This window comes from Bactrocera dorsalis, chromosome 1, assembly GCF_023373825.1.
Source record: "Bactrocera dorsalis isolate Fly_Bdor chromosome 1, ASM2337382v1, whole genome shotgun sequence".
Classification (NCBI taxonomy): domain Eukaryota; kingdom Metazoa; phylum Arthropoda; class Insecta; order Diptera; family Tephritidae; genus Bactrocera; species Bactrocera dorsalis.
Genome location: NC_064303.1, coordinates 22,393,408 through 22,421,333, shown reverse-complemented (window position 1 = coordinate 22,421,333; position 27,926 = coordinate 22,393,408). Strand labels below are relative to the sequence as shown.

Here is a 27,926-nt window from a genome sequence, read left to right as displayed (position 1 = left end):
GGGCCGCGTTTGCTTACGCTAGACCACAAACGTGCGCCCATGAACATTTCCAGCGCTCTGTTGGCTCAGTTTAGAGGCAATAAGATCAAGTTTTGGCGCCGATTGATAACTGTAGACGAGACTTGGATTCATCATTATACGCCCGAAACAAAAATCCAATCTAAACAGTGGATTGAAAAGGGGGAACCAGCCCCAAAAAAACCTAAAGCTGTGTATTCGGCTGGGAAAGTGATGGCGAGTGTTTTTGGGACAGCCATGGAATTATTTTTATCGACTATCTTGAAAAAGGAAAAACTATAACAGGAGCATACTACGCATCATTATTGGACAAGCTAAAGGAAGAAATTTCGAAAAATCGGCCACATTTGCAAAAAAAGAAAGTCTTGTTCCACCAAGACAACGCACCATCTCACACCTCAACTGTCGCCATGACGAAAAATCGACGAATTGCGGTTCGAACTGCTTGACCATCCACCTTATTCGCCGGATCTAGCACCAAGCGACTTTTTTTTGTTTCCTCAACTTAAAACTGCGCTCGGCGGCCAGAGATCTTCGTCAAATGAGGAGGCAATCTCTTTCGTGAACTCGTATTTTGCAGACAAAGACGCCAAGTACTATTTGGAAGGGTTTGTAATTAAGGAGCATGGCTGGGAGAAGTGTGTGTTAGTAGACTATGTAGAAATAATAATAAAAAAAAAAAATTGAAAAAGTCGTGCATCATGGTTAGTTCGGTTATTTATCGGACAGCCTCGTATATATGATTAAATACACATTGCTTGCCCGTTTATGGTATCTACATCTTCTAGGAAGACTACAAATTAAACGCTGACAACGCTCAGATTTCCTTGAAATCTGGAAATAATTCATCAGCATTTTTGCTTGACATTTTTCCCCATGCATCTTTTGACATCAGTCCATAGATTTTCGATTGGATTTAAGTCCGGACTCTGGGCATGCCAATCCAAAACCGTATTGTTTTCGGACGAAAATCAAGTTTTAACATTTCTAGTAGTTTGCTTGGGGTCATTATCCTGCATAAAAACTTCAAAAATCATTGTATTTAACAATTCTTTGTATAAACACTGGTCGATTCTTCGAGTTACCCGTCAAATAAGACCTGCAACGTACCATAAGCATACAGGCCAAGCCATAATACTGCCTCCAGCATGCTTAACCGTCGTTAAAGTGTATTGAGTAGGAATTTCTTTATTTGGCGGGCGTCGAACAAATGGTTTTCCATCTGTCATCAAACAAGTTAAACTTGAATTCATTGCTCCACAGTATTTGTTTCCAAAAATCTGACGGCTTTCCGACATCTTCCTTTGCCTGGAAGTTAATAAAGGATTCGCCTTGCTAACTCTACAAACTCCACGATCGTCCTCTAAAGTCTTTCTGGGTCATTTCGTTCTTTTTTTATTCCTAGTACTTCTCGTACTCCCGTAATGAATCAAAGCATTGTGAACCATTGATTTTGATTGACACAAAAGCTACTTCGCTACTAAATCTATAGATCAGTACATTGCGTTTTACGTAAGTTCCAAAATAACTCCTAAGGTTACCCAAGCCAGTTTAAAACAAAGTAAATTTCTTTTTGATAAAAGCATAATCGATACTCATCACTTGAAACCACTGTTTTATGAAGTTTATAATACCTCTCAAAAATATGTGGTCTTAGCTATACTTTCCAACACCTTTATTTAAGTATTGTGGTATGCTGGTTGAACTCGTTTGAAAGCGAGCTAAAGTGCGCTGGGTTTGGGACCCACCACGTAAAAAACGCCACCAATGAAAACTAAACAACAACCTCAGATAATTATCTCTTGCCAACAGGTGCTATTTCGGAATAAGTAGGCAATTGAAAAGTAAAGTCCTCTCTCGACGAACAGAAACCAAACTCTATAAGTCACTCATAATTCCTGTCCTGCAATATGGTGCAGAGGCATGGACGATGACAACAACTGATGACTCGACGTTGCGAGTTTTCGAGAGAAAGATTTACGGTCCTTTGCGCGTTGGCCACGGAATATCGATTCATTGGAACGATGAGCTGTACGAGATATGCGACGACATTGACATACTCGTCAGTTCGAATTAAAGACAGCAACTACGCTGGCGGTCATGTTGCCCAAATGAAAAACACTCCAACTCTGAAAGTATTCGACGCAGTACCCGTCGCGGGAAGCAGAGGAAGAGGAAGATCTCCACTTCGTTGGAAGAAGTAAATGGAGAAGGATCTAGCTCCGCTTGGAATCTGCAATTGATGTCTCCTTGCGAAAAGAAGAAACGATTGGCGCGCTGTTGTTAACTCAGCTATAACCGCGTTAGCGCTTTCCATGCCAGTAAAAAAGAAGATGATACTTGTTAAAATAGTTATAAATTCCTAATTAGAAATTAGGGAATTTTTGATATATTATGTGTGACGACAGTTCAGAATATCAGTTTGAATGACAACACCGAAAATAATTTACAATTGTTGTCCGTTTAGTCCATCTTTGAAGTGAGAAAACAAAAACAAAACATCCTGTGATCGCACCTTGACCTTTAGAGAGCCAATTGTGAAACCACCGGGACTAATATTGTCTTACGACCCACAAGTTCATCAATTCAAAAGTATTTAAATGTATCCGAGACATCGCCAAGAAACCCTTTATCGATAGTTGTGATTATTTTTCTATAGAAAACCTTGTATTCACATAGAATTCGTTTCTTCTTTAGCCTCTTGGCGTTGTGATATCCCTAGTCTGCTGGCATGCCTGTCAAAAAGACAGTGACGCCTTCACGCTCCTACTAGTCTGTCTGTAATTCCATTATAGTCGGCATGTCGGGCCCATATTTCATTCATGTGCTGCAATTTGAGCAAATGATTGAGTCCTCCGAGACCAGAAGCTCTTTTATGTTCTCTGTCGAGTCTCAGCTATATACTCGTATATACAGTAGGGTGTTTTTTTTTGAATTATTAATTTTTTTCGGTCCCGTCACGAAATTTCCTTGAAAATACCTTAAAAATAATTCCCTGAAAATTTTACCTCTTAATATTAACATTAAGAACTGGACCAAGGCCTATAAAATTTTTCCATAGAAAATACACTACAATCGTGATTTTTTATCTGTAAATTCCTACAGATCAGAGGTATTTTATGGAATCGCATTGACTTTAGACGCATATTCCTCAGAATTGTTCACTCTACAAAAGTGCCCAGTGCAACAAAGTCGTAACTCACACCGGCGAGTTTGTACGGGGCCCTAAATCTAATTTTTCCATGAAATTCGCATTTTTTTGTATTTATCTCGTAAATGACAAGAGCTATAGAAAAAATTTAAATGAAAAATTTGTAGGAAATTTTATTTGCTATTAAAAAAGGCCAAGGTTAAAATCGCTATCATTAACACTTCTCGAATTATTCAGCTTTTTTAGTAAGGCTCTTTGCAATTTTCATAGATTTTTTAATACATACCATCTATAAAAATTCTATAAAGCTATAGAGTGGTAATTCGTTCTTCATTCGTTTACTAAGTATCTTCGATGAAGTCCTAAAAGGTGATTTCAAAATAGCTTGGCTAAATATCAATTCCACATAATATGTACAAAAGTAACTTAAAAAACTTAAAACTTTTCGTTGTTCCGATAACTCCTTGAAAAAATAGAAGCTTATCGGAAAAAACTGGGCTCAGTAAAGAAGTAGCAAGTGAAAAACCTTCTCCAATACTATACAAGTTACAAAATAATTTTTGATTACAATCCATTATTTTGTTGAAAATTAGTTAGCGATTTCCTGTTTAATTTCAATAATGATTTTCTATTATTATTATATTTATCTAACCAAACTGCTTTTTCATTTCCAATAAATAATATATATTTTCGTTCTTCCAAATTAAGTACCATTTGGATTTATTATTGCCAACAATTTCACTGACCCATCAGTAATCCGAATTCCGAATTCAAAATCCACAAAACCCGGAAATATTTGCAAGTGTGTAGTTAATGAACAAGTGCATTTACCCAGTAAAGCAACGAAACCCCAAATCATGGAAAATCATACTGCCAAGCTATTAATATATTTATTTTAATGTGTTGTGACGATAAACGCATTTCAGTTGGGAATCCTAACATAGAAAATGCATAATGCCATATTCTCGCAAACTCATGCGCTCTCTCGCTCTAAAGTTATGTTCGAAAAAGTGAGTTCTCTCAGGTTTTGGCTGTTGAGCGAATGAGTGAATGAATTGTGGATAGTAAATTTTGAATTTTACAAAGTAACGGAATAATAGATTACGGTCAATTTAATTATCATAAACTTAGTGTCGTTACACTTTTTAAGAAATGGACAAAAAATCAAGTTTACAATTATTTTGAACAACTAGACCGCTTGAAGCAGGCGATCGACCAGAAGCGTTCAGAATTGGCCAACAGGAAGGGTGTAGTGTTCCACCAGGCCAACGCCAGATCACACACTTCGTTGATGACTCGTGAGAAGCTATGGGAGCTCGGATTAGCGGTTTTATCGCATCCACCATATAGCCCGGATATAGCACCAAGTGATTTCCACTTGTTCCTGTCTTACAGCGTGGTGAACGCCCTTGTTGGTGTATGCTAAAAGAGGCTAGTGAAAAGTGGCTGTCCGAGTCTTTCTCAAATATTTAAACGACAGACACTACAAGTCAGACACTACAAAAATTTCTCATTTTTGTTTTTTATTGAAGACAATTAACCCACATCATACACTTCCCACCCACACAGTCAAACATATACACGAAGTCCACAATTCATTCTTATCAGCATATGTCTTATCAGACGATGGCAGCATAAATGCTTAAATACCTGTGTATGTGTGTGTTGGTGCGTGTGCTATAAACAGGAAGCAGGCGGAACTCCGCTGTAACACTCGCCAAACAAAACGTGAACATATGCGTTGACACCGAAGCAAACGAAATGAAAATGAACTGAGAGCGGCAATACAGGCTATACAAGTGAGCTCTCTCTCGCGTTACTCATACGCCACGTTGTGCGTTTGCTTTTCGAAATTAACTACGAAATTCGACGAATACGAAGTCGTGCTTTGGCATTCGGCACTGTGGCAGTAGTTAGACAGCAATAGCTTCGTAACAAACGAGTGTCAGTTGGCTGTTGTTGTTGTTATACTGCTAACGGTAGTGTAATCGTTGTGGCATTCGCGCGCCGCAAACGAGGAAAAACTAATTTTCCACCAATGGTCTCGATTCAGTCTTGTGTCGGTATTAGCATTGGACGGGAACGTTTCCTCTGAACGACCAAAATAACGGTACAATCAGCGAGCGCGCTAAATGTGTTTAACTATGCGGTAAAAGCAAGAATAAAAAAAAAACGCGCTGCAAATGCAATGTAGTGCACATTTTGCAAAAGCTGCAGACGCTTTTTTTCCGGTGAATAAATGAAAAGTAAATGTGAAAAGGGAGTTTCGAACTGGTGAAAAATGAAGTGCTTTTCAAACATAGACGCCGTAGAAGCGTGTGCAAGTGTGTAGTGTTACGATGCTGTTGGGAAAAGTTTGTTGCAGATAAACGTGTATCGTGTTGCAAGTGCATGGTGATGCAAGAAATGGTGGCGTCAAGCGGTATTAGTGGCAATAAAATGCTGAGAATGAAGTTGGAATATTGCTAAAAACCAAATGCGTAGATTTCTGAAAAAAAATTAATAAAAATATTAAACAAATAAAATAGATTTTGTGCAATCCAAGTGAAACTTTAGTGTGAAGATACTGTGCCTGTAGGCATAACGACTATTTGACCGCAAGAAAAAATATTTAAATCGCGCAATATTTTTGAAAATAATAACAATAGTATTTGTACGAGTATGAAAGAAAAAATTGAAATAATTGCTGAAATTACAACAATAATACTATCACTTGCGAAATTAGAAAAACGAAACGAAATTGTTTTACAGTGAGAAACGCAACAATTTGCTAACAGTGCCACATTGCTTGCGAGCGTCATAAATATTTGCCGGCATTCTTATTTGCTTGCACAGCGACGTTGAATTACGAGGTGTTCGCCGCAATTTTGTGTGCGCTTCCGGCGCCATTTGTGCATTTCCGGTCGCGCGGGCAAGCGTGCGTGTCAACACACATACCAACGAAGTGAAAGTGCTAGCCGAGTTGGTGTATAAATGTAAGGCGTTATTTGTGTTGGAATTTGAAAATTATATTGGCAATGTCACAGCAGTTGTTGGCAGGCAATTTTGTGTTGTGGTAATAATGTGACAGTGGCTAACGAAACATAATATTTGATTGCCTCTAAAAATGCTAATGTTTTTTGAATTCTTTTTTTATTTTATTAATATGCGATTTTAAAGGCACATTGAAGCAACAAGTATGTTATTTTGTGGGAATATTCGTCATATACATACATATGTATGTATTTACTAATATAGTATATATGAATAGTATGTGAAAGATATATTTTATATTGTTTGTGGCATTTTTCGTGGTGACATGTTGGAGTCTTTACACTGCATATGAAAAATTTCTGAGACTGTTTCAACAGATATTGAAAAATAATATATTCTCCACCGCTTCAATACTATAGTAAATATCGTCACATAAAATGCAAAATAACGTAACATCAGTTTTCATAAGCTTACAGCCGAAGGAAAAACGACATAATCGAGACCACTCATATTCATATTTTGGTTATGAAATGGTTATATGTTGGTTATAAGTTAGTTATATAATGGTTATGTGTTAGTTATAAGTTAATTATATATTGATTATATGTTAGCTATATACTCGTATTGGTTATATATCGGATATATGTTAGTTATAAGTTAGTTATATACTGGTTACGTATTAGTTATAACTAAGTTGTATATTGGTTATATGTTGGTTATAAGTTAATTATATATTGGTTATAACTAAGTTATAAGTTAGTTATGTATTGGTTATAAGTTAGTTATATACTGGTTATATGTTAGGTATATATTGGTTATAAAATGGCTATATGTTAACTTAGTTATATATTGGTTATGTTTGATAGCGGAAGCTTAAAATTTTATGATAGGTACATAGTAACCGTAAACAATAAAAATCTCGATTTCGAATTTTTGATGATACATTATTTTGAATTTTAAGTGACCATATGTATAGTCATTAACTTTAATTAACCCCTCTCCAAAACTTTTCGAGTAAAAAATTCATAGTGTCTACAACTTGCCACAAAATATTTTTTTTCTGAAGAAGCACCCTATTAAGAAGGTATTGTCGAGCAAGCAATTATTATTGAAACCAAATATTTTTGAAACCTTCTTTCCTACATATGCACGTAGAAGATTTCTCAAGAGTTTCTTATGGCTTATTTGAATCCCGGCGGATTAATTTATCTTAGAATGCTCCTCAAATTAAATTGAGTTTTCACCTGGCATTAGCTAACCCCAAGCTCGTGTTTTTCATAACATTATTAGCAATTTATACAATTTTCGCACAGAGTTCGAATGTATAATTTTTTATTTTTTTATTATTTTACAACAAAAGTTATCGCTCATTTGCTGCAAGACCGGCATAAGTCAAAAAAATCGATTCTCCAGAAAACGCGTTTAAAGTTTTCAACTGACTATAACCTTACACGGTGACTCCAACCTTACACCTCTTCTCAAGCGGAGCATATAAGTGGTATTCATATGAATTTTTCACTCAACATGAACTATGATATAACTCAAAAATCACGTTTTTTGATTTATGCCGATGTTGCACTTTCTAACTTTCTAAAAAATAAGTAACTCTCAGTTGATTAAGCAAGTTAGCATATCATAATAATAAATTAGTAGCTTTGGAAGAACTGTTCAGAACTAGCTTGTATTTATATATACATATTTTAGGAGGATGAGATATCTAAAAGAAAACTAATCCTTTATAAGGCGCTCAACTTGTTTAATATGAAATCATATAAAAAACAATGTAATGCTACTCCGAGAAGTGCTTTTGTAGGAGAAGAATACGTTTTGGAACCAGTTGCTATTCCGGGAAGTGCTTTTGTAAGAGAAGAATACGTTTTCGAAGCAGTTTCGTTTGCTTCAGAATGGACTTAAACCCTCAATGGCTCATATCATTGTCGTGTTGGAAATGAGTATTTTTCGGTTATGAGCAAAGTCAGCTTACCTAACAACATAAGTTGAATTTGTAAGCAAATAGTAATAAAATATTTAAATAAATAATAAATAGTGAAAATAAAAATAAAATTTTTTTAAAATACTTACTTTCGCTTTCTAGTACGCTCAGATACAGGTCAATGATTCAATTTAGTGATTTTATTGAAAGTAGTAGCTTAAGACAATACTCACAGAGAGAGTACTGGCATTGCAATGATAAGTGTTTTTTAAACTACAAAGAAAAGTACTTTGTAGAGAGTAATTTCGTTAAATACAATTTCAGGTTAAAATGTTTATTTTCTAATAAATTTATATTTTACTAAAGACTATCGAATATCTAATACGAATATATTCTACTCAAAATTAGTGAATACTTCTGTAGACCAAAAGTATAAGTCTTAAAAGTCATTTGGTTTGTGAGGGTTAAGTAAAAATAAAGAGCTTTATTTTAGTCTGAAGAGAAGAAATTATTAAGAATTTTACTAACTTTTACTTATAATAGCATACTAAAACTTGAACTGAATATTGTATAGGCAATATCTTACGATTAAACATAATTTTTAATACTTTTATTTTCATCCACGGTGGAGGCCTTAATCAATGCAGCAATGGAGCAAATAAAATTTATTCTGAGAAAATTAGCATTATAGGGCTCAGCATAAAATGCAGGAATTTTGAAATTACGAGTGAGGCCAGCAATAAAAGCAAAACTGAGTAATCGAAACATGCCAGGAGAAAGCTTGTAATATATATGAAAAATATACATACTATGTACCTATTTATTAAGTTGAAAGCATTTTTTTACAAGAATGTTCATCTGTGGAAGAGAAAATTTCTTAACAAATAGAAATAACTGAATTTGTCTTTGATCTTTTAATAACAAGCTGATTTGAGAAAAATCTGGGTGCGATTTAGTACAAAATAATAACTTCTAAAGGCAATATTAATAACCGTTACTTAATTAAGTCTGAAGATTTTTTTTTTGGTAAAATATTGTTTCAATTTATACTTGCAACCGTCCTAAATAAACACCAAGCTTATGAGATTTCGCTGAAACAATTATGATTGCAAAGGCTCCCATGCTTCGCTTGTTCATTATTCGTACTTAAATAATTATCCCTACTCAAATACTAATTAAAGCGATTATTGAGTCAAAGAAGAAAAAATTGTGCAATGGTATTTTTCTTGGCACTTTGTAGACGGCATATAAAGAAATAAAGGAGAGAATAAACGCACATTTTCCTATAATTTGTTTGTAGTAAAACCGACCACTTAATTTAGTAACTTAAAGCAAATGCAAGTTTTAATTACTCTTGGAATTTTTGGTATAAAACTATTATTTGATGTAAATTTTTGCAGACCTAGTTCAATAAAATATTGTGATTATCAAGTCAATCTTCTGCTATTTTTGTTTTTAATACCCTGCAGAAAATACATTCTGCTTGCCACCATATTTGTACTACCAAAAGAAAACGTCGGGGTTCCTATAAAGTATGCACCTAAATGACTAACTGAGTGGATTTAGCCATGCCCCCTGTCCGTATATATGTTAGCATGCTTGTATTTCAGTTTTTGAGACATCGGTTTTCCATAAGTCCTTTTCTCACCAAGAAGCTCCTCATTTGTTGGAACCACCGATACAAGACCACTATCGCATATACCTGCCATACAAAGTGATCAGACGTACGGAAATTTTCTTCATTTGTCGAGTTATTATCACGAAATTTGGCGTAGCTTATTACTCAAGGCATTGCTATAAGCTCTAAATAAATTGTTTAGATCGGACCATCGGAGCTCATAGCTGCTGTCTAAACAGACCGATTAAAAGCATAATAAATACATTTTTAAACTATTTTATGGTCGATAAGCGGGGTGGGTCAATTTCTCGTGCGATGAGGAAAGGCAATTTTATTCTCAAAAATTGAACGTTTGGTGCGGATTGTTGTAAAGCAGCATAATCGGACTTTATTTTTTTTCGAAATGAGGCAGGGGATGCCGTTATCCCCGATAGCGGGCAATCGTGCGTATTCGAGAAATGGTCCTGTCAAATGGCCGCCAAGATCATGCGTTTAAACATCTCTAGATTATTTTCTCTCGGGGGGTATGTTACATCAAAGGTTTACGTCAATTAACCAGCAACGTTCAAAGAGCGGAAGACAACATTTAACGCACCATACCCGAAATGCTGCACGGGGTTATCGAAAATTAGCTTAACGGGTGGAGAGTTGTGTTGGCCACCATTTTCTTCAAATCTTGAAGGGCATAACATTATCGGATTAACATAAAAAATATAACATATTTTGACCAAGTTTTAGTGTTTTCTTCAATTTTAGCAAATCGTCGTTTTTGTTGGTAGTCCCTTTGTAAGAAGTCATTCTGCTCAAGAAGAATAAGTTTATATTTAGTTGGATAAAGAAACTGCTCATAACCTCAGTTAATGTTTAGATTGGGCTTCATGGTTTTCAAACATTTCAAGCAACGCATGAGTCAGATCACTTATTGTCATAGGCCGTATACCTAATGACTTTATACCGCATATATGGGCCAATATGTGAGTTATCTCAATGACAATTACAGAGCGTGTTTTACTCATAACACTAACCACCATATAACCATTACCAGTATTTTCGAACATCCGACTGACTTTGGTCCATATGATTGGTGATTGTATATGAGGTACCTTTATGAAACCCAGGGAACATTTTTTTAGTATGTGGAATAATAATGGTTAATAGATAATATGAGGTAGATACTACCCCAAGTCCCATATACTACATACTACGATTCTCGTTTTACTAACAAACCTTATGGCAAATATGTCGGTTAGTGTTGAGTTATGTATAAAATATGTATATATAAAATTGCTTGGATACCGATCTTCTGATGAATATTTTATATCTTTAGATATTTCCTTAACTTTGATTCCGGCAAGTAACAAAGGTATAAAATGTTCGGTTGCGTCGAAACTGAGCTCTTCCTTCCTTGTTTTTTTGGTAAGTTTGTAAACAAAGAAAAATTCTGAATCTAATGGCCGCCTTTATTACCGGTAACAACTACAATTCTCGTTGCTGATCGATGATTTCTTCCGTACGACTGCCCTGAGCATATCAGTGATGTCCGGATTACTCGGTGCTGAACATCTGTATTATGAAGATATCAACCGTATCAAATTCATTTAATTATCACACTTACGAAGAAGGAGTCGGTTTCAAATAAATGGTGAATATAGAAATGTTGGCCAATTTTTTAACCTTGAAATTCTGGTAGGAACTCGCTTTATTAAGATATACCTCTCATTACATTAGACATTTGTTGCAAAGTCATCCTGATGGACGAAATTCTGAACACATTCCATTGATGGAAGAATCTTATGACAAAAATATAAATGGTTCCAACCGATAATTCGCTTTGTCCTGATATAATTTTAGACATTTAGCAACGAGAGTATAGAATTATCTCTTAAAATGTTGGACAAACCGACAGACCTCACTAGATCAATTGGTTTCAACTTGCCGAACACTTCAATATACTTAATCCTATATCAAACTCATTTAGTTCCAGGCATTACACACAACCGTTAGGTGCATTATCACTCATACCATATATATATATTGCCAGTGTATAAACATGCATATTCAATTTTGTAAGCGTTACGAAACCTGCATTTACATTTTCATGCAATTTTCATGTACAAAGTGGTGCAAAAGACTTCGTGGACTTGACTCAGAAACATTTGAAATGCAACCACATTCCTTTCGAGTCATTGACGAAAATGCCAAAATAATTTGTGTATGCATAAATGCTTTAAAAGCCACTTAAATCGCTTAGCTGTCACGCTATGTACATTTGCAGCAACAGCAACAACAACACTAACAAAGCGTTAGTATTTTATATATAATATATGTTCAGCAACAACCACAAGCTTGCGCTCTCACTTTATTATCCCATTGCGGCACCACAAATGCAATGCAACTAACAACTCCGATGTCCACTACGAGTACCAATGTACGAGTATTCTCCGCCAGCTCACTGCAAATGCCAGCCGGCGACACTGAAAATACTCGCCGCCGTATGCTTCTGCTCTTTGAGTCTTTAGTTAGTTGGTATGCAACAACGTGCGGCACAAAAACCGAAATCCCAGCAAGCGTCAGTATGTGTAGCAAGTCTTAAAGTTGTTTTTTTTTTTTGGCGTTTTTTGTTTCTGTTATTGCAGCTGCTTATGCTATTAACCTGCTGCCGTCGAGACGAGCTGCAACCGCTGGGGAGTCATTTCACTCAATACAAAAGTAATAGCAAAGTGCATTTTATGGCAAAAAGCACGACGAAAGCAAATGCAAAGGAGGACGACGGAAAGAGTTGAAGTTAGCGAAATTCACGAAGAGGAAAGGATAAATGCAATGAGTGTATATGTTGAAAGAGCAAGTCTTAAAAACTTAAGTAAATAGTTTCCATAAAGAGAGGGTACTTCGTCGTGGACGCACAAGTTTAAGAATTTCAACGTTAAAATCAGCGATTTATGTATATAAGTCAGGAAATCTAATGCATTGATCGTGGAGTCTGATATAACAATTAACTTTAAGTTATAGAATTAATAAAATAAAATAAAAATAAAACGTAACCCAAACAGTTAAGTTGTGAGTACAGTTTCCCGTTCAAAGTTACCCTGCTAATTAACGTGATTTTCTTCGTAACAAAGTTTAATTTTAGCGACAAATGTCGACTAGAAACAGTAACAGAACCCATTCAATTTATGCGACGTAGACCTTGTGAACGTTATGCCGAGAACTGCATTTAAAAAATGGTAAAACATCTCCCCAGTGTAATGATTTGGAGCTGCATATCGGATAAAGGTCCTGAACCAATTTTTTTTGTTGAGGGAGCGATGAATAGTGAGCAGTACATATATGTATATGGGCCATTCCATCAATTGGCGACATGGTTTTGTACCCGTGGTTCTCCAATTTTGACGAAACTTTAGAATATCATAATATAGACTAAAATAAGAATATCTGTAAACTTTTTAGTGGCCAAAGTTGCTCCATTGATTTTTGGCGCGCACTTCAAATTGAGATCAAACAAAAAAATGGCTTTTTCTTTTATTTTTTAACGACCTCAAAATTGAGTGAAAAAAATTTTGAAGTTATCCATTATTATATAAAAAAATCTCAGTTTTCTGATAAAAATATTTTTAGAATCCAAAAAAAATTTCAAAATCCAAAAAAAAACATGTTTTTTCCAAAAATCCCGCTTTTTGTGCTCTTCCCCCACTTTTTTTTTTTCAAAATTGACATTTTTATTCGATTCCTCGTTAAATTTTACATAAGAATCAATGTTCAAAAATATGGGACTCTGATCCCATGAACAGCAAAAAAAAATCAAAGTTGACGCTCAAAATCCAAAAAAAAAACATTATTTTCCAAAAAATCCGGTTTTTTGTGCTTTTCCACCAACTTTTTTTCAAAATTGTCTTTTCCATTCGATTCCTCGTTAAATTTTACATAAGAATCAGTGTTTAAAATATGGGACTCTGATCCCATCAACAGCAAAAAAAATGCGAAGTTGTCGCTATACGGCGCATATTTTTATGAATGAAGACAGTGATTTCCTCTTAATTCAAGTCTAAGAATACAATTTACATTTTTACCTCCTTCACACAACCTTCTAAGCGAACAGACTACGCCGTATAGCGACAACTTTGCATTTTTTTGCTGTTGATGGGATCAGAGTCCCATATTTTTAAACACTGATTCTAACCAAATATCTAACCAAATATATTTCTAACCAAATATCGTGTGCGGAATCATTGCGAATGTCAAGAATGGTGATTCAGTTTTATCAAAAACATAAACCAACAAAGGTTACCAAGCCTTCAAACACTCTTCAATTGATGAAAGTATTAAAAAAGTGAAGGATAAGATGCGTGAAAATCATCAGGCAAGTGTTAGAGAGATGACAAGAGAGCTTGACGTCTCTCGCGAGCTCGTTCAAATGATTTTGTTTGACATTTTGAGTATGAAACGCGTTTTTGCTCCACTCGTTCCGATAAAGCTGCATTTTTTTCAAAAAGAATAATGTATACAGATACTTTTTTACTTGCTTGATATTACGAATTCCGATCCCACATGCATAGAGAGCATTATAACTACCGATGAGATATGGGTTTATGAGTTTGTCATGCAAACAAGTCAACAATTATCGGAATGGAACACGTTTTCCAACCTATTCGGAAAAGTGCTTATGAAAAGTGTTTCGAAGGCTGGAAAAATCGTTAACTACTGAAGCCTCTAGATAGCAAATATATATATCTACAGTCTGTCAAGTAAGAGCGTGGTCGCGTTAATTTATAAAAAAATTATTTTATGAAACTTTCATATTTATATATACATTGCATATATCACAAACAGTGATGCAATTTGGTCAATAATGTGTCCAGTCACCACCGGCGTCGAATTGCCTGGCATCTCCGAGGCATGCTTTCTACTAATTTGACGGCGTATTCTAGTGGCAAGGATCTCCAGATCCGACGAATTTCGTAAGACAACTGCTTCAAAGTGTATGTGCGTCTTCCACGAAGCTTCTGTTTAATATATGCCCACACATTTTCAATAGGGTTTGCATCGGGCGACTGCGACGGCCAATCCAATGTATCTCTATCAATATTCTCATTCGCCTAAGCGAGTCGCTTTGTCACAAGTTTTTCAGTCAACAGAGGCTTCTTCATTATGTTGCGCCATTTCGGGTCATGAGTATGAAGAAGGGTTGGGATAGTTTTGTGGGATATATCTAAACCTGCTGCCATTAATTTTGCTAGTCCTTGCCGCAGTGTTAAAGCAGGATTCCGCGAAAACAGATTCACTATTCTTTTTTCATCTTTTTGTTCACTTTTCCTATCGAACCACGTTCTGGTAAATCATCGATATTTTTAGCCACTATATCTCGCTGTATCCACTTCTGTGAAAATGTCTTCGACTTTCTTATATATTTAGCAGCCGCTGATTTCGTCATTTTGGGACCTTTCGGGTGGATGCAAAGGATCACAGCTTCGTAGCGCGACGTGTACTTAGTACTGATGGCGTTTAACGTGATTCTCTTTCAAAAGATCAACGACAACTGAACCTTTGTTGACAATGCATCAAGGACAAAGCTTCCTTCTGTCGAAGGAATTAGAGCGAAATCTTTCATTAAAGTCGACCACGCTCTTACTTGACAGACTGTAAGTAAGGAAGTCATAATTTTGATGTCTTCAATGAGGCTTGATTTATTACTGAAAAGTGGCAGAATCATACGGAGGAGTGCTCAGGTCCACAGTAACATTATCCAGCAACCTAGGTTTTTTTGTTTTTAATGTAACTTTTACTCTTATTAGTAATTTTGTTAGGTCAAAAATGAAGTCTGGAAACTTTGAGAATATCGAAAATTTATGTTTCCCCAGGAATCGCACTATTACCTGAGTTTCAATTGCTCGTCATTTGCACCTCAGTAACAGGAAGTTTGGTAAGAATTTTGATGGAATTTTTGCCAAGTTTTGGAATGAGTTTAACTGCTATTTCGGTGGAGATTTTATTTGCGGCCATTCGACTGTGAAAGTCAAGCAAATATAAGAGATTGAGCTGAAGGCTGAACTAAGACGACGCTTAACTGCAAAATCAGCCAAGGTATTCATATCTAAAGCAAATAATTAAGAGCTCTATGGAATGGTCTTCCATGATTAGCATTTCAGGGCGGAAGGATTTCTGCCTAGACGCATTAACTATTCTATTGATTTTTGTGCTTGTTCCTTACTTAAATTTCTTTATGGTTCATGAGAATTTCGACTCAAAAATATTACATTTTATGGATATCTCCTTAGAAAACTGAAATTGCTCACATTTGATGGCCTCACGCTACCGAAGCGAACCACTCTCTAAGTACATTTCGAATATTTACAAGTTACTCCCGAATTGCAAATTCGATATTTAATCTAATAAATGCTTTATTTCGCGCGCACCTTTTGAGAGACCCTACATTATGTACTCATGGAATTATGCTACCAAATATATTTTTGGCATGCCTCCTTGCTGAGCGGCTTGTGGCAGCTAAAATCTCATACCGGGCCATAGCTGGGTCCGGCTCTCTGCCGATTGGCGTTGCTGCAACAGCATTTTGCGCCATTTTGCACATTCGAGGAATTTCCAGCAATTCTTGCTTTCAGTTTCGTGTGCGCACACTTGCACAAACAGCTGCATGCAATTCTCGTTGCCGTCTTGTTGTCAAAGTCGCGTTTTTTGTTGCTGCAATTTTTATTTTGCCTTTCGCATACACAATTTTATGACTATGCTACGTGCAACAATATCGGCGTGTCGTGGCATTGCTTAGCTAAAACAGTTTTTTTTGCTTGGCTGTGAGAGATACATACGTACATACATACATGTATGTTTGTATGCTCTAAATATACATATATTTCGGCGTTTCTTGCCACTTTCAAGAGCTGAGAGCCTTTCGACGAAAGCGTATGCAACAGTGGAGACACATACCAAGACACTAGCTTGTGCGTGTGTGTGCTTAGTTGCACTCATTCATGGCGAGATTTTTATTATTGCGGCACAACATATCTATGTATGTATGTGTGTGTGTGTGTGAGTGCACACGTATACTCACATGGTTACAGCAACAATAATAATGTGACACAAAGACAACTGGCAGCTGGCAGCTGGCAGGAGCAGGCAACATTTGTTTTAGCAAGTAACAACAACTGGTGCTATGTGTGTTTGTGTGTGTGCGGCAGCAAGGATGCTCAGTTATCATCAAAACACAGCAGAGCGCATCAGCACTAAATACAATGACTTAAATGCAAGGAGCGCTGCAAGGAGTGTGGATCGAGGGAAGTTGCTGCAAAATCACTAACATCATCAACGCAAATAACAACAACGACAATACAACAGTCGTTGAAACAAAAAGTGTTTTGCAGTGAAAAGAATAATACTTCTGCAGAAATAAGAGCAACAACAACAACTAGAACAAGAGAAATAAGCAAGTAATGCAGCAATAAGCAAAGTGACAACAATGATAATAACAACAAAAGAAATTGCTCCAAACACGCACATAAAGGTGCACTATAAATAGACATACATACTTACATAAACAAGTACATATGTATATCCATGTGCTGAGCACCGTCAGTCGCAGCCGAAAATTCAGTAAGCAGCCGTGTCTTATGCTTTTGCAGAAATTCTAAATTTTCCCCAAAGAAACTATTAAATGCAACTAACGTTTCTATACACTCGGCTTCACAATGTGATGCAGTAATGCGAGTTTCAACTGCAAGCAAGTGGGTATAATAGGTCAAGTTCTTTGACCCAAATTGTACGTGAGACTTACTGCGGACTTCAAAGAAATCGCATAGATATTTATCAATGGAAAAACCTAAAGGTTATGGAGCTTTAAAGTACTATATGTGTACGTATGAATATTTATGAGGGCATCAATATATCTTTTATTGAGAACTTATTTACTTAGGTCTCTTACCTTTCTGATACATGCTAGTATTATCTTGTGGCTGGTATTGACTAATGAAGAAAATTTGCCTTACTACCATCATCTCATAAAACTTTATTATTCTGTATTAACACTTTTTTTATCCAATCAGGCATAAATAATATATAAGTGATCACCTAATACTAATTAGAGACAAGAGAGACTAGAGAAAACGTTAACTTCGTCTGCACCGAAGCTAACATATTTTTCACAGGTACATTTCTTTTAGTAACTATGTCCTCAGTTTTATGGAAGCTATATGCTATAGTAATCCAATGTGAAACATTTTTCGGAGATTATATTATTAGATATCTTGGAAAATAATCTGTACAAACTTTTGTAAAGATACATTGTCAAATGTGAAAGTTTTCCGATCGTTCGGTTTGTGTAGCAGCTATAAGCTATAATGAGCTGATCTGAATAATTTCTTCGCAGATTTCATTGTTGCCTTAGGAAATAATCTATACCAAAATTTCGTGAAGATATCACGTCAAATGTCGCGTCAAATGTGAAAGTTTTCCATACAAGCACTTGATTCTGATGCTTTAATTTGTATGGCAGCTATATGCTATGGTCAGCCGATCTAAACAATTTCTTCTGATATTATATTGTTTCTATTAAAAATAACTCATACGAAATTTCGTGAAGATGTTTCGTCAAATGAGAAAGTTCCCATGCAAGCAGTTGATTCCGATCATTTAATTTGTATGGCAGCTATATGCTATAGTTAATCGATCTGAACAATTTCTTCGCAGATTACATTGCTGCCCTAGAAAATAATCTATACCAAATTTGGTGAAGATACATTCTCAAATGTCAAAGTTTTCCATAAAAGAATTTGATTGCGATCGTTCAGTTTGTATGGCAGCTATATGTTATAGTGGTCCAATATCGGCAGTTCCGACAAATGAGTAGCTTCTTGGAGGGAAAATGACGTTTGCGAAATTTCAAAATGATATCTTTAAAACTGAGGGACTAGTTCGTATATATACAGACGGACAAGGCTAAATCGACTCAGCTTAACATACTGATCAGTTATATATATACTTTATAGGGTCTCCGACGCTTCCTTCTGGGTGTTAAAAACTTCTTGGCAAACTTAATTTACGCTTTTCAGGGTATAAATATCTAAATTATGAAATGAATACAAATTGTACTCCGCTTTGGTAACGAATGTGAAATTATTGTATAAACCCGATATTAGTTATGTGAGTTCTCAAGCGCGTTTTAGGGCTCTAACAACATTTTTTGTTTCCTTGAAATATTTAGCACAAATTTTCATATAGAATATTAAATAAAGAGTGTTATTTTTAAAATAATTTCCAGCCGAGAGATCGTCCACATCAAAGTCCTCCAATCTGAGCACGAAAAACAAATTAATCTAGGCTCTATAGAGTTTCCAATTGACTGTAACATTATGCTCGGCTTAATTTTTGAAGAAATATGGAGCAATGATTCCCTCTGCATATCTCGGTTTGGACCCATTTACCAAACGATTTGGTTTTTATAAGCCTGCGATCCAAGATGCTTCCGCAAAATCTTCCACAAAGTGGATGGATGCAGTAAACGTGGTCCAAACCGGATCCATGATTGCTTGAATTACCTACTGTGCTGTGCGATCATGTCGAACGAATAGTGGAGGCAGCGCGCGATTTATTTTTATTTTACTGCAAACCTCATGTCTAAAAAGACAGCCTTGATTACTAGATCTGAAAGTACAACTGGATAACTGTTTGCATTCTATGAGATATTTCGTTTGAAATTAACAACTCTCAAGTCAAGTTAAGGCTGCTTAACAAGGAAAAAAGATCTTTTCGATATTTTGATTTTGAATGGCTAGCTTGAATGACAGAGTATGTCCTAGTTATCCAATGCGTCGGTTAAAATCTACAAGTATTCGGAATTTTCCATATCTAACGAGATAAGTAGATCTAACTTCAGATGAGACCATCCTAGACAATACTCTTCAAAACAAAGTCTTGCCTTCAAAACTCAAATGGTTATAATGGCGGCGGTAGTTTGGTAGTGTGAATGCTTTATTATCTGAGTTTGAAATATCAGGTTATTTTGAACTGGTATTCATCAACCAATAGTGATTTGAATACTTTTCATTAATCGAATATTCTTTCTGATATTAAAGTATGTGCAAATATATTCTCAGTAAGACCTGTTATAAATGAAATGAGCATATTTGATCTGTTAGTTTGATACTAAATACATAGAATAACATATACCAAAATCTAAGCGACCTAAGAGTCTATCATTTTTACTATGTTATTAAAAATTATGGAAAGAATCTGTGATGATCTCATCAAACAGCAAATCCCACCCTAGCCAGTTGGTTTTTGCCCCCTCGAGCCTGACAAAGGTAAATTTTTGATGCCGCTCTTATGATGTTGTTGTCATAGCAGGATCGAAAGTTATTTCGTTAAATTAACATCCACCTTGATAGCTTTCATTGACACACAAAGTGCTTTTAATAATGTCAATACCGCTTTATTGACAACGGCATACGTACCCCGCGAAGAGGTATCCTTTGGATTTGGATCACCTTCATCAATAAAGTAACACTCAAACGCATCAAGGAGATCTATTGTAAAAGTACTAGTGAGCTCTGTTAAATATCTCGAGATTATTCAAAATTAAAAACCAAGCTAAGAATCCTGAGCATATAGAGCTATTTGAATCCAGAACTTTTGTAACTAGAGAAGCCAATTAACCCAAGGTGGAGTCAACAGCCCCACCATGTTATATTGGATCTACACAAGTGTCAGATGTCTCCTACGTTGGTTTACATCAAACTCCTGGAATAGTTACAGCAGGCTTTCGTTTAAGACCAGTCAGCTCAAGATTTTAGGTCATTCGGTTTAGATTGGCAATGTGGCCTCGAAAAGATAAGAACTGTAGCAATCCATAGAAAGAATAATGACTATAATTTAGTCTTTAAGGCCGAAATTTTTTTGCTGACAGAAGGGCTTCAGCTCTAACCAGCAAGGTAATTAACCTTCAAGTCGTTAGTACAGCTATTAGTTAATGTTATCCATATCATCTTCTAGGCGTAAGGAGTTAATAAAGAGACTTTCAGTAGGGAAATTCGGCAAAAATCATCCAGTCATATGAAAATAGAAGAGAATGAAAAGGTTGGCCCGCTCGAAGGGAACCAGGAACGTAATTTCACTATGTTGTGCTATACCATTATGTGTAAAGCATTTGGAGTACATAAGATGGTGAAGAAACTTGGAACAGGGAAGTTGTTGGAATACGGAGTGCTATACTCATCTCTAAGTTTAAATAATTTTTTTTTCATGAATAAATCTTGTATTGTTTGCGATAATATTCCCATTGCCATTATAATTTTACACTTCTTTAGATAGTAATGACCTTACTGAACGTTTGAGAGTCTGCACTTATTCAAACATAAACAGTCCTTAGAGTAAGTGTCAATATTTATTAAGTTAAATACCGTCTGGTTTCATCTTCGTCTTCGATAAATATTTTATGATTCAAATACATATATCAATAAGCACGCCGACTTTAATAGATTGAAAAATAAGTTTGTAAATCTCAAACACCACAATAAAGCAGCTTCGACATTTCGCTAAGTAAACATATCTCAATATGCCAAAGCAAACGCTCAGACTTTGCTCGAAATACCCAAAAACACCACTAATAGTTTTCGTAAATCCTACTTAAGTGCTTAACGCATCAACACAAACACCCAAACAACACAAAAAAAAAATGCAGAAAAAGTAGGGAAAGATACAAGTCTGCTGTGCTTCCTTTGTGCCACAACGCAATGTTGGAAAACTTTATCTGCCTGTCCACAAAAATGTGATGTTCTCGTTGTTGTTGTTGTCTTGCCGTTGTCATCGTCGACGTCGTCGTCGCGTCACATCAAATTGGCGTACGCAAATGCTCAATTTAGAAGAGAGACGACTTAAGCCATTCAAAACATGCGACAGACTAAGCTGCCACTTTTTTCCACGTCTCGTGCTTGTCTGCTGCGCTGCATTCTTCTTCTTCTTCTTCTTGGTTATTCTTGTCTTCTTATTTATAGACTCTGGCAGAATGGCAAAGACGGCTGAGGCGTGTTGTGGTGTGAATATGCGAAATTGAAAGGGTCGGAATGTGTTCCGAATTGATTGAATTTAACAGGAAAGTGACGAGGAGCTAAGTTGGCCTAGACGTGAGCAGTTGAGGAGGCGGCTGCAATGTGGGGAGCTGTTAAACACACAGGCATACGCACAGACAGGCGAAAAGCCAAATTAAGCCAACATTAGCTGGTGTTGCCTGAGCTATTTGAGTGAGTTTAAAGAAATTTCAGCTGCATAGCGCAAGAAAACCAGCAACCAACAACAACAACAAAGTAAAAAGTAGCAACTGAGAAGCAAGCAGGACTGCACATGCCTTTTTAACTACATATTTAACACCACTAAAACCACAAGAGCGAAAGTCGCCACAACGCCTAATTGTAGGCTAAAGCCAAATACGGAATGCTCGAGTCCTCTGACGTTGCACTGTAAATTGTTGCTTGCCTGCCCTCGCAGTTAGTGTGATAATTTAGCAAGTGAATGTATGCGTTTGTATGTGTAATTGCATGTCAGTTGTTGTTGTTGTTGCTGTTGCTTCAAATGATGATTATACGTTATGCGCCGGCTAATGTTTACTCGCACAAGTGATTAGAGGTGACCAAATTTTTGTGTTCACACCTCTTTGTTGCACTACTCTGTACTTAAAAATTAGCTCAACTTTAAAGTGATGAATATTTTATAGGTGGGAGAGCATGAATAGTGAAGGCTGTCATTAGTAAGTTTACGACTGGGGATTGAATAATATTATCTTTTATGGCATTTCTAATTTTTAATGTATTTGTTAGTGTTACTGTTTTGGCGCCGGAAAATATTTCCCACATTACTTGCAGTTCGGAGGGGTCCTGTTGTGTTAAAAGTCAATGATCGAATAACGAATAAAATACCGAGTCCGTTCAGTTAGTGTTAGTTCAGTCTGTGTCACTCAATCATTTAAGAAGCTTGGCGCTTTGAATTGAATTTGTATGTGAAGATATGTGTAAGATTTGGTATAAAGAAATCCATTTCTCAAACACATGTAAATTTATTTCTTTTTATATGCAATTTTATTTAGCTTAGTTAGAATAAGTTGATATTCCGACATTGCTAACATGCACCGTTTTGTTCGATTTTTCGTTGGCATTCGAATTTCATAAGCCTCCTCGTCCCTATTGCGAAAAAATTAAACAAGAACTAGAAATACATAGCTCATAGTTTTGGATAGTTACTATCGAAGCGTGTGGTCTGCTGTTTTCCTGATTCAACACAATTCTACACCTACTGGCCAAAGATGATCACTTCTGTTTTATGTCTTACTTTAGACAGCCCTATTGTTGACACCACGGCTTCAACGACCGGCATCGGCGGAGTACACATAAAATGATCCTCTTCCTATACCATCGAAAAACATTGTAAAACATTCCTAACCAGCAGCCCAGCTTGGACATCGTTGGCGCCGGCTCAGCGCGATTTGCGTTCTTGTACACCATTCTCTTCCACCATTTGAAGCATCTTCTGGCAAAATTCCAAGCGAATCGGCAAGTCTGCAGCGTTCAGTTTGTTGGCCATTTGATTTTTATATGGGAATAAGTCCAAATCTTTGTGCATAATTGACTGTAATGACTGTCTGCTTACACTCATTTGAGCAGATAAGCTTCTTGTCGAAATACGTGGATTGTTTTGTATGGCAGCAGCTACAGCAGCGATTGTTTCCTTCGTTCGAACTGAAGGGTTTCGATGGTAAGGTCTTCTGTTGACTGTCCCATGCTTGGCAAAATTGTTTACAAGTCTCATTATGGTCCACCTGCTCGGAGGATTGCCGCCAAACGTGCGCCTATACTCTCTTTGAACCGAAACTACGGACTCCAGGGCGTGATAGCGGCGGACAATCCAAATTCTTGTTTCAGTGTCCCAGTTATCCATTTTTGTTAAATGTAAAAGTCAATCTGCAATTATTTTGCCATTTTAACCAGATTCATTAAATAGAAAAAAAGTTATTTAATTTTTTTTTTGTAGCGGCTTTCATCAGCCACCCTGTATGTCGTTGTGGTAAGTGACACACTTTTCATCTCTAGTAACCATCCACTTCAGATACTAATCGATTTCGGAGCAATTTCCAAATAGAAATTTAGTCCATGAGATTTTGTTGCGTAGTCCCGAAACATCGAGCTTATCACTCTTTGTATCCAGACTTATTTAAATGTATCGAAACGGTTTCCTATGCAAAATTAAGCTATAGAACATTGAAGAGACTCGACGATTTTCATCATTTTATTGATATATTCGCTACTTCAGAGCGTGATATATGTTTAATATCAAAATTAAAGCATCAGCATTATCGAAGTCACTATTTCGCATGCTTTTATGCTATACTATTCGAATCTTCAGCCGCCAGGCTTGCGTGTTCGCTTTTATCGGAAAAACTCTAAGATATGATGGTGTCCATTTCTGACGTGAGGTTAGATCATACTGAGACAAGCACATACAAAACTGTGAGAGAAGCGTTTCAATACGGAGCTTTATCTTTTTAAGGGCTAACAGGATTTTCTGAGGTAAACAATAGCCTTTTTTACAATTTTTTTATCTTCTATCTTCTTCTTCTATCTTCTTCTATATAAATACAAATGAATCGCCAAAATGTATGTACGCTCATAACTTTCATACGACTCAACCAAATTTGATAGTTCTTTTTTTAAAATGTTCGTTGAGGTTCAGAGATGGTTTCTGCGGAGAAAAAATTCGAATAATTGCTGGAAAACCCTTAAAAACAGCCCTTTTCTTTTTCTCATACAAACGAATGAATGTAACGCTAAGAGAACGGCTGAACCAATATTGATGAAATTTTCAAGAGAATGTTCTGTGTAAATCGGGGAAGGTTTAGAAATAAAAAAACCTGTATGCTTTTCGTGAGGAAAAGTCGGAAAATTGGATTATTCCAAAAAGATAATTTTTTCCATATACATTTTTTTATTCAATTTTTTTTTGTTTTGTTTTTCAATTATTTGAATCGTTCAAATTTTTCGTTTGTTTCAAAAATTATTCAGTGAAAATGTTATGTGTGTTGCACACAAAGTGATCAATTACAGATTGAAATTTGTTACGAAGCCACGAAGAGGTCGCGCTAATATCGGTCGGCGTTCTTTTTTGGCATCAACATAAGTACATTAGCAGCCTAAGGCACAGGACCGAGTACTCCCAGGATGCGATGCCATATTATGGTTCGCGTTCAATTAGCAAACGATCGTCACGATGTCACACGACGACTTTTCAAACAACAGATATGATGTTTGATGGACTTTAGCTTGAATCAACGTACATATAAATGGTGCTGTTAGATCATAGGTGTACTCTGTTGAGTGGCAAAAGAAAGGTTTGTGCACGCACACATTCTTCTTTGAATGGTGGATGGTGGTTACACCAGATCATATTGATGAAATCATTCAATCATGCGGAAATTCCTGATGCAAAGAATGTTCCAGTATTGTACGAAGTGATAAAAACCAATAAGGTTCATGGACCTTGCGGACACCACAATCCCACTTCGGTTTGAATGTCTGTCAATAAATGCACGAAACAGTATCCACGTACTTTTCTTTCGGAAACACAAGCTAGAATTGATGGATATCCACTCTATCGGCGTCGCTCACCAGACGACAATGGCAGAACATTTAGCATTCAACTTAGAGTGTAAATATCGAAGTTCACAACACATCAAAGTTGACAACATATGGATCGTACCATATTCGCCACTATTGTCTAATTCACATTCAAAAGTCATGTGAATGTTGCGTATTGCAGTTTGGTGTAATCAATAAAATACGTTTGTAAGTGCATGACCAAAGGAAGCAACATGGCGGTTATTGGTTTTAAACGACACGGTCGATACGTGAACTGAAATAAAGTGCTTTGTAGGATATTTCTTTTGAAATTCATGAAAGTTTTCCGACTGTTGTGCGTCTCGCAGTTAATTTGGAGAATGGCCAAAGAGTGTATTTCAACCCAGGGAATACAGTTCAGCCAGTGAAAACACCGCCAGCAACAAAATTAACATTTACGAGTTTTTTCTCAACTTTCGTTAGTGATCCGTTTGCGAGGACATTCGGAAATACCTTGATATTATACATGGAATGCATCGTCGAAGAAATAGTTAGACAGAAAGCAAGGCCAACCAGTAGATGAACATCAAGGTGTCTTATCAAGTAATGCAATAAGACGAATTTACATAATCCACCCGAAAAACGACGATTGTTTCTACCTTCGGTTGTTATTGATAAATGTACGTTTTACATCGTCTTCGCTACACCTTGGAAATGGGTCAATTCCAGTTGATACTTCCGGTGGTTCGATATCAATTCCATCTTCCCTTTATCAATTCACGAAGGATGAACTCATCACAAATGTTCGGACATTAGCTAAATTATCATAACTACGATTCCTTAAGTGCACGCACAATGTTAGTTGCCAAAAATACCGATGTTGTTGACTTAAACTGGAAGATTCAAAGTCAAATTCCGGGAGACTTGCGCTCATACAAATCGATTGATCGTTTTGACAATGAAGACGACGCCGTGAATTATCCAGTGGTATTCTTAAATTCTTTGGACAGGCTTGGTATGCCACCGCATCATTTGCGTCTCAAAGTAGGATCCGTCGTTATTATGTTTTGCAATCTTCATGCGCCGAATACAAGGGGGAGAATGCTTGATTCTACGAATTCCTTTGAGTTCTAACGATTTTCCATTTCAGTTCAAACGTATTCGTTGGAAAACCATCTTTTCTGTATACCGGAACAGAAACCAAAAAAAGTTGTTTATAAAGCTGCGTTACATTAAAAAAAAAAAATGATAAATTTAACTTTATTTTCGTTTCAAAATACATAATTTCGCGCAGGACAACGGCTGCGGGGTCAGCTAGCTTTTTAATAAAAAATGATTTATTTTGTCACAAACATACACTATCAACAAAAAAATTCTGAAATTTGTGGAAAACAAATATTTTAAACACGGCCTTTACGACGCCATGGCTTACTTGCCGGAGAGCCCTCTGAAAAGATGCACCCACGTTGGCAAGATAACCCCTTACAGTATCATCTGAAGTAAAGAATAAGTGTTTTAGTTAAAACCCTGACTTAGAACTTGAACTAAAGAAAAAACACTGAAAACTGGATATTTGGCACACATTTTCACAAAAAAATTAAAATTTCGCGACATTTCTTTTCAAATATTAATAACTTTCCGCCGTTTTCCAATAGATGTCTCTAGGATCAAGCACTGGTCGATTAAATCGTTTTATATCGATCTTGGACATTTGTGTCAACATTAACCCAACATAGTTGTAATCGAAAAAAATACTTCATCCAAGTCTTTAAGAATTGTATCTGACAAACCTGTATAAAATTTCATGATGATCGGTTGAGTAGTTCTCGAGAAGTCTTGCCAACCGATTTCAAAAATAGAGTTTCGAGAGAACTGCGTTTAAGGACGACGCACTTAGCCTACCTAGCCTCGAACGCACAAGTTCTCAAGGTTATATCGCCGAAACTTTTACTCGGATCAATGCAAATTTAGGACAATATTCTAGAGACGTTATAGAATTTAATAAAGCATAAAAAAATAGATTTTTTAAAACTCGTAAACACATGTAACCGCTTAATGCAATATGGTCAGTCTGAATTCATACAATGCGAGATACAATTTCCTATAGCCATCTATTGGAAAAAATAATAGATTTACGCGTATTTGTATTATTATTATATTACCATTATTCGCATATTGTTGAATTAAGAAAATTATCTATTTAGAATTTTAAAATATTATGTAATTCTTCTATCATATGAATTTCATAACTACAACACTTAACCACTAGAGCTTGTGAAATACATTTTGAAACAATAGTTTGACCAACAAACAAGTGAGCGTCAAGGCATTTGTTTAGGCATACACGGATATAATGTGCCAACGTATAATATTTTGATATTAAGTTTCATCGGCTTTTTAATTTTAGTGAACAAATATGGCTTCTTTTTTTGGTTTTGGTGAAAACATCCGCCCAAAAGTCATTTATTCATCATGAAATTTGATGAATTTTTATACACCTGCAACCAGTTGCTACAGAGTATTATAATTTTTTTTCACCTAACGGTTATACGTACCACCTAAAACTGAACGATATAGATATAGAATTTTACTTGTATATGTATATAAAAAAAGTTGAAATCCGGTTGACAGCCT

General features: G+C 36.1%; 1 protein-coding gene across 1 annotated transcript in view; it reads left to right on the top strand.

Moving 5' to 3' along the window:
• Positions 1-5,834: 5,834 nt before the first annotated feature.
• The window catches only part of LOC105225693 (uncharacterized), a 253,875-nt gene continuing 231,783 nt past the window's right edge, over positions 5,835-27,926 (top strand). The window contains exon 1 of the mRNA XM_049447157.1: positions 5,835-6,144. The gene's annotated coding sequence lies outside the window, so the exon portion shown is untranslated. The remainder of the gene's footprint in view (positions 6,145-27,926) is intronic.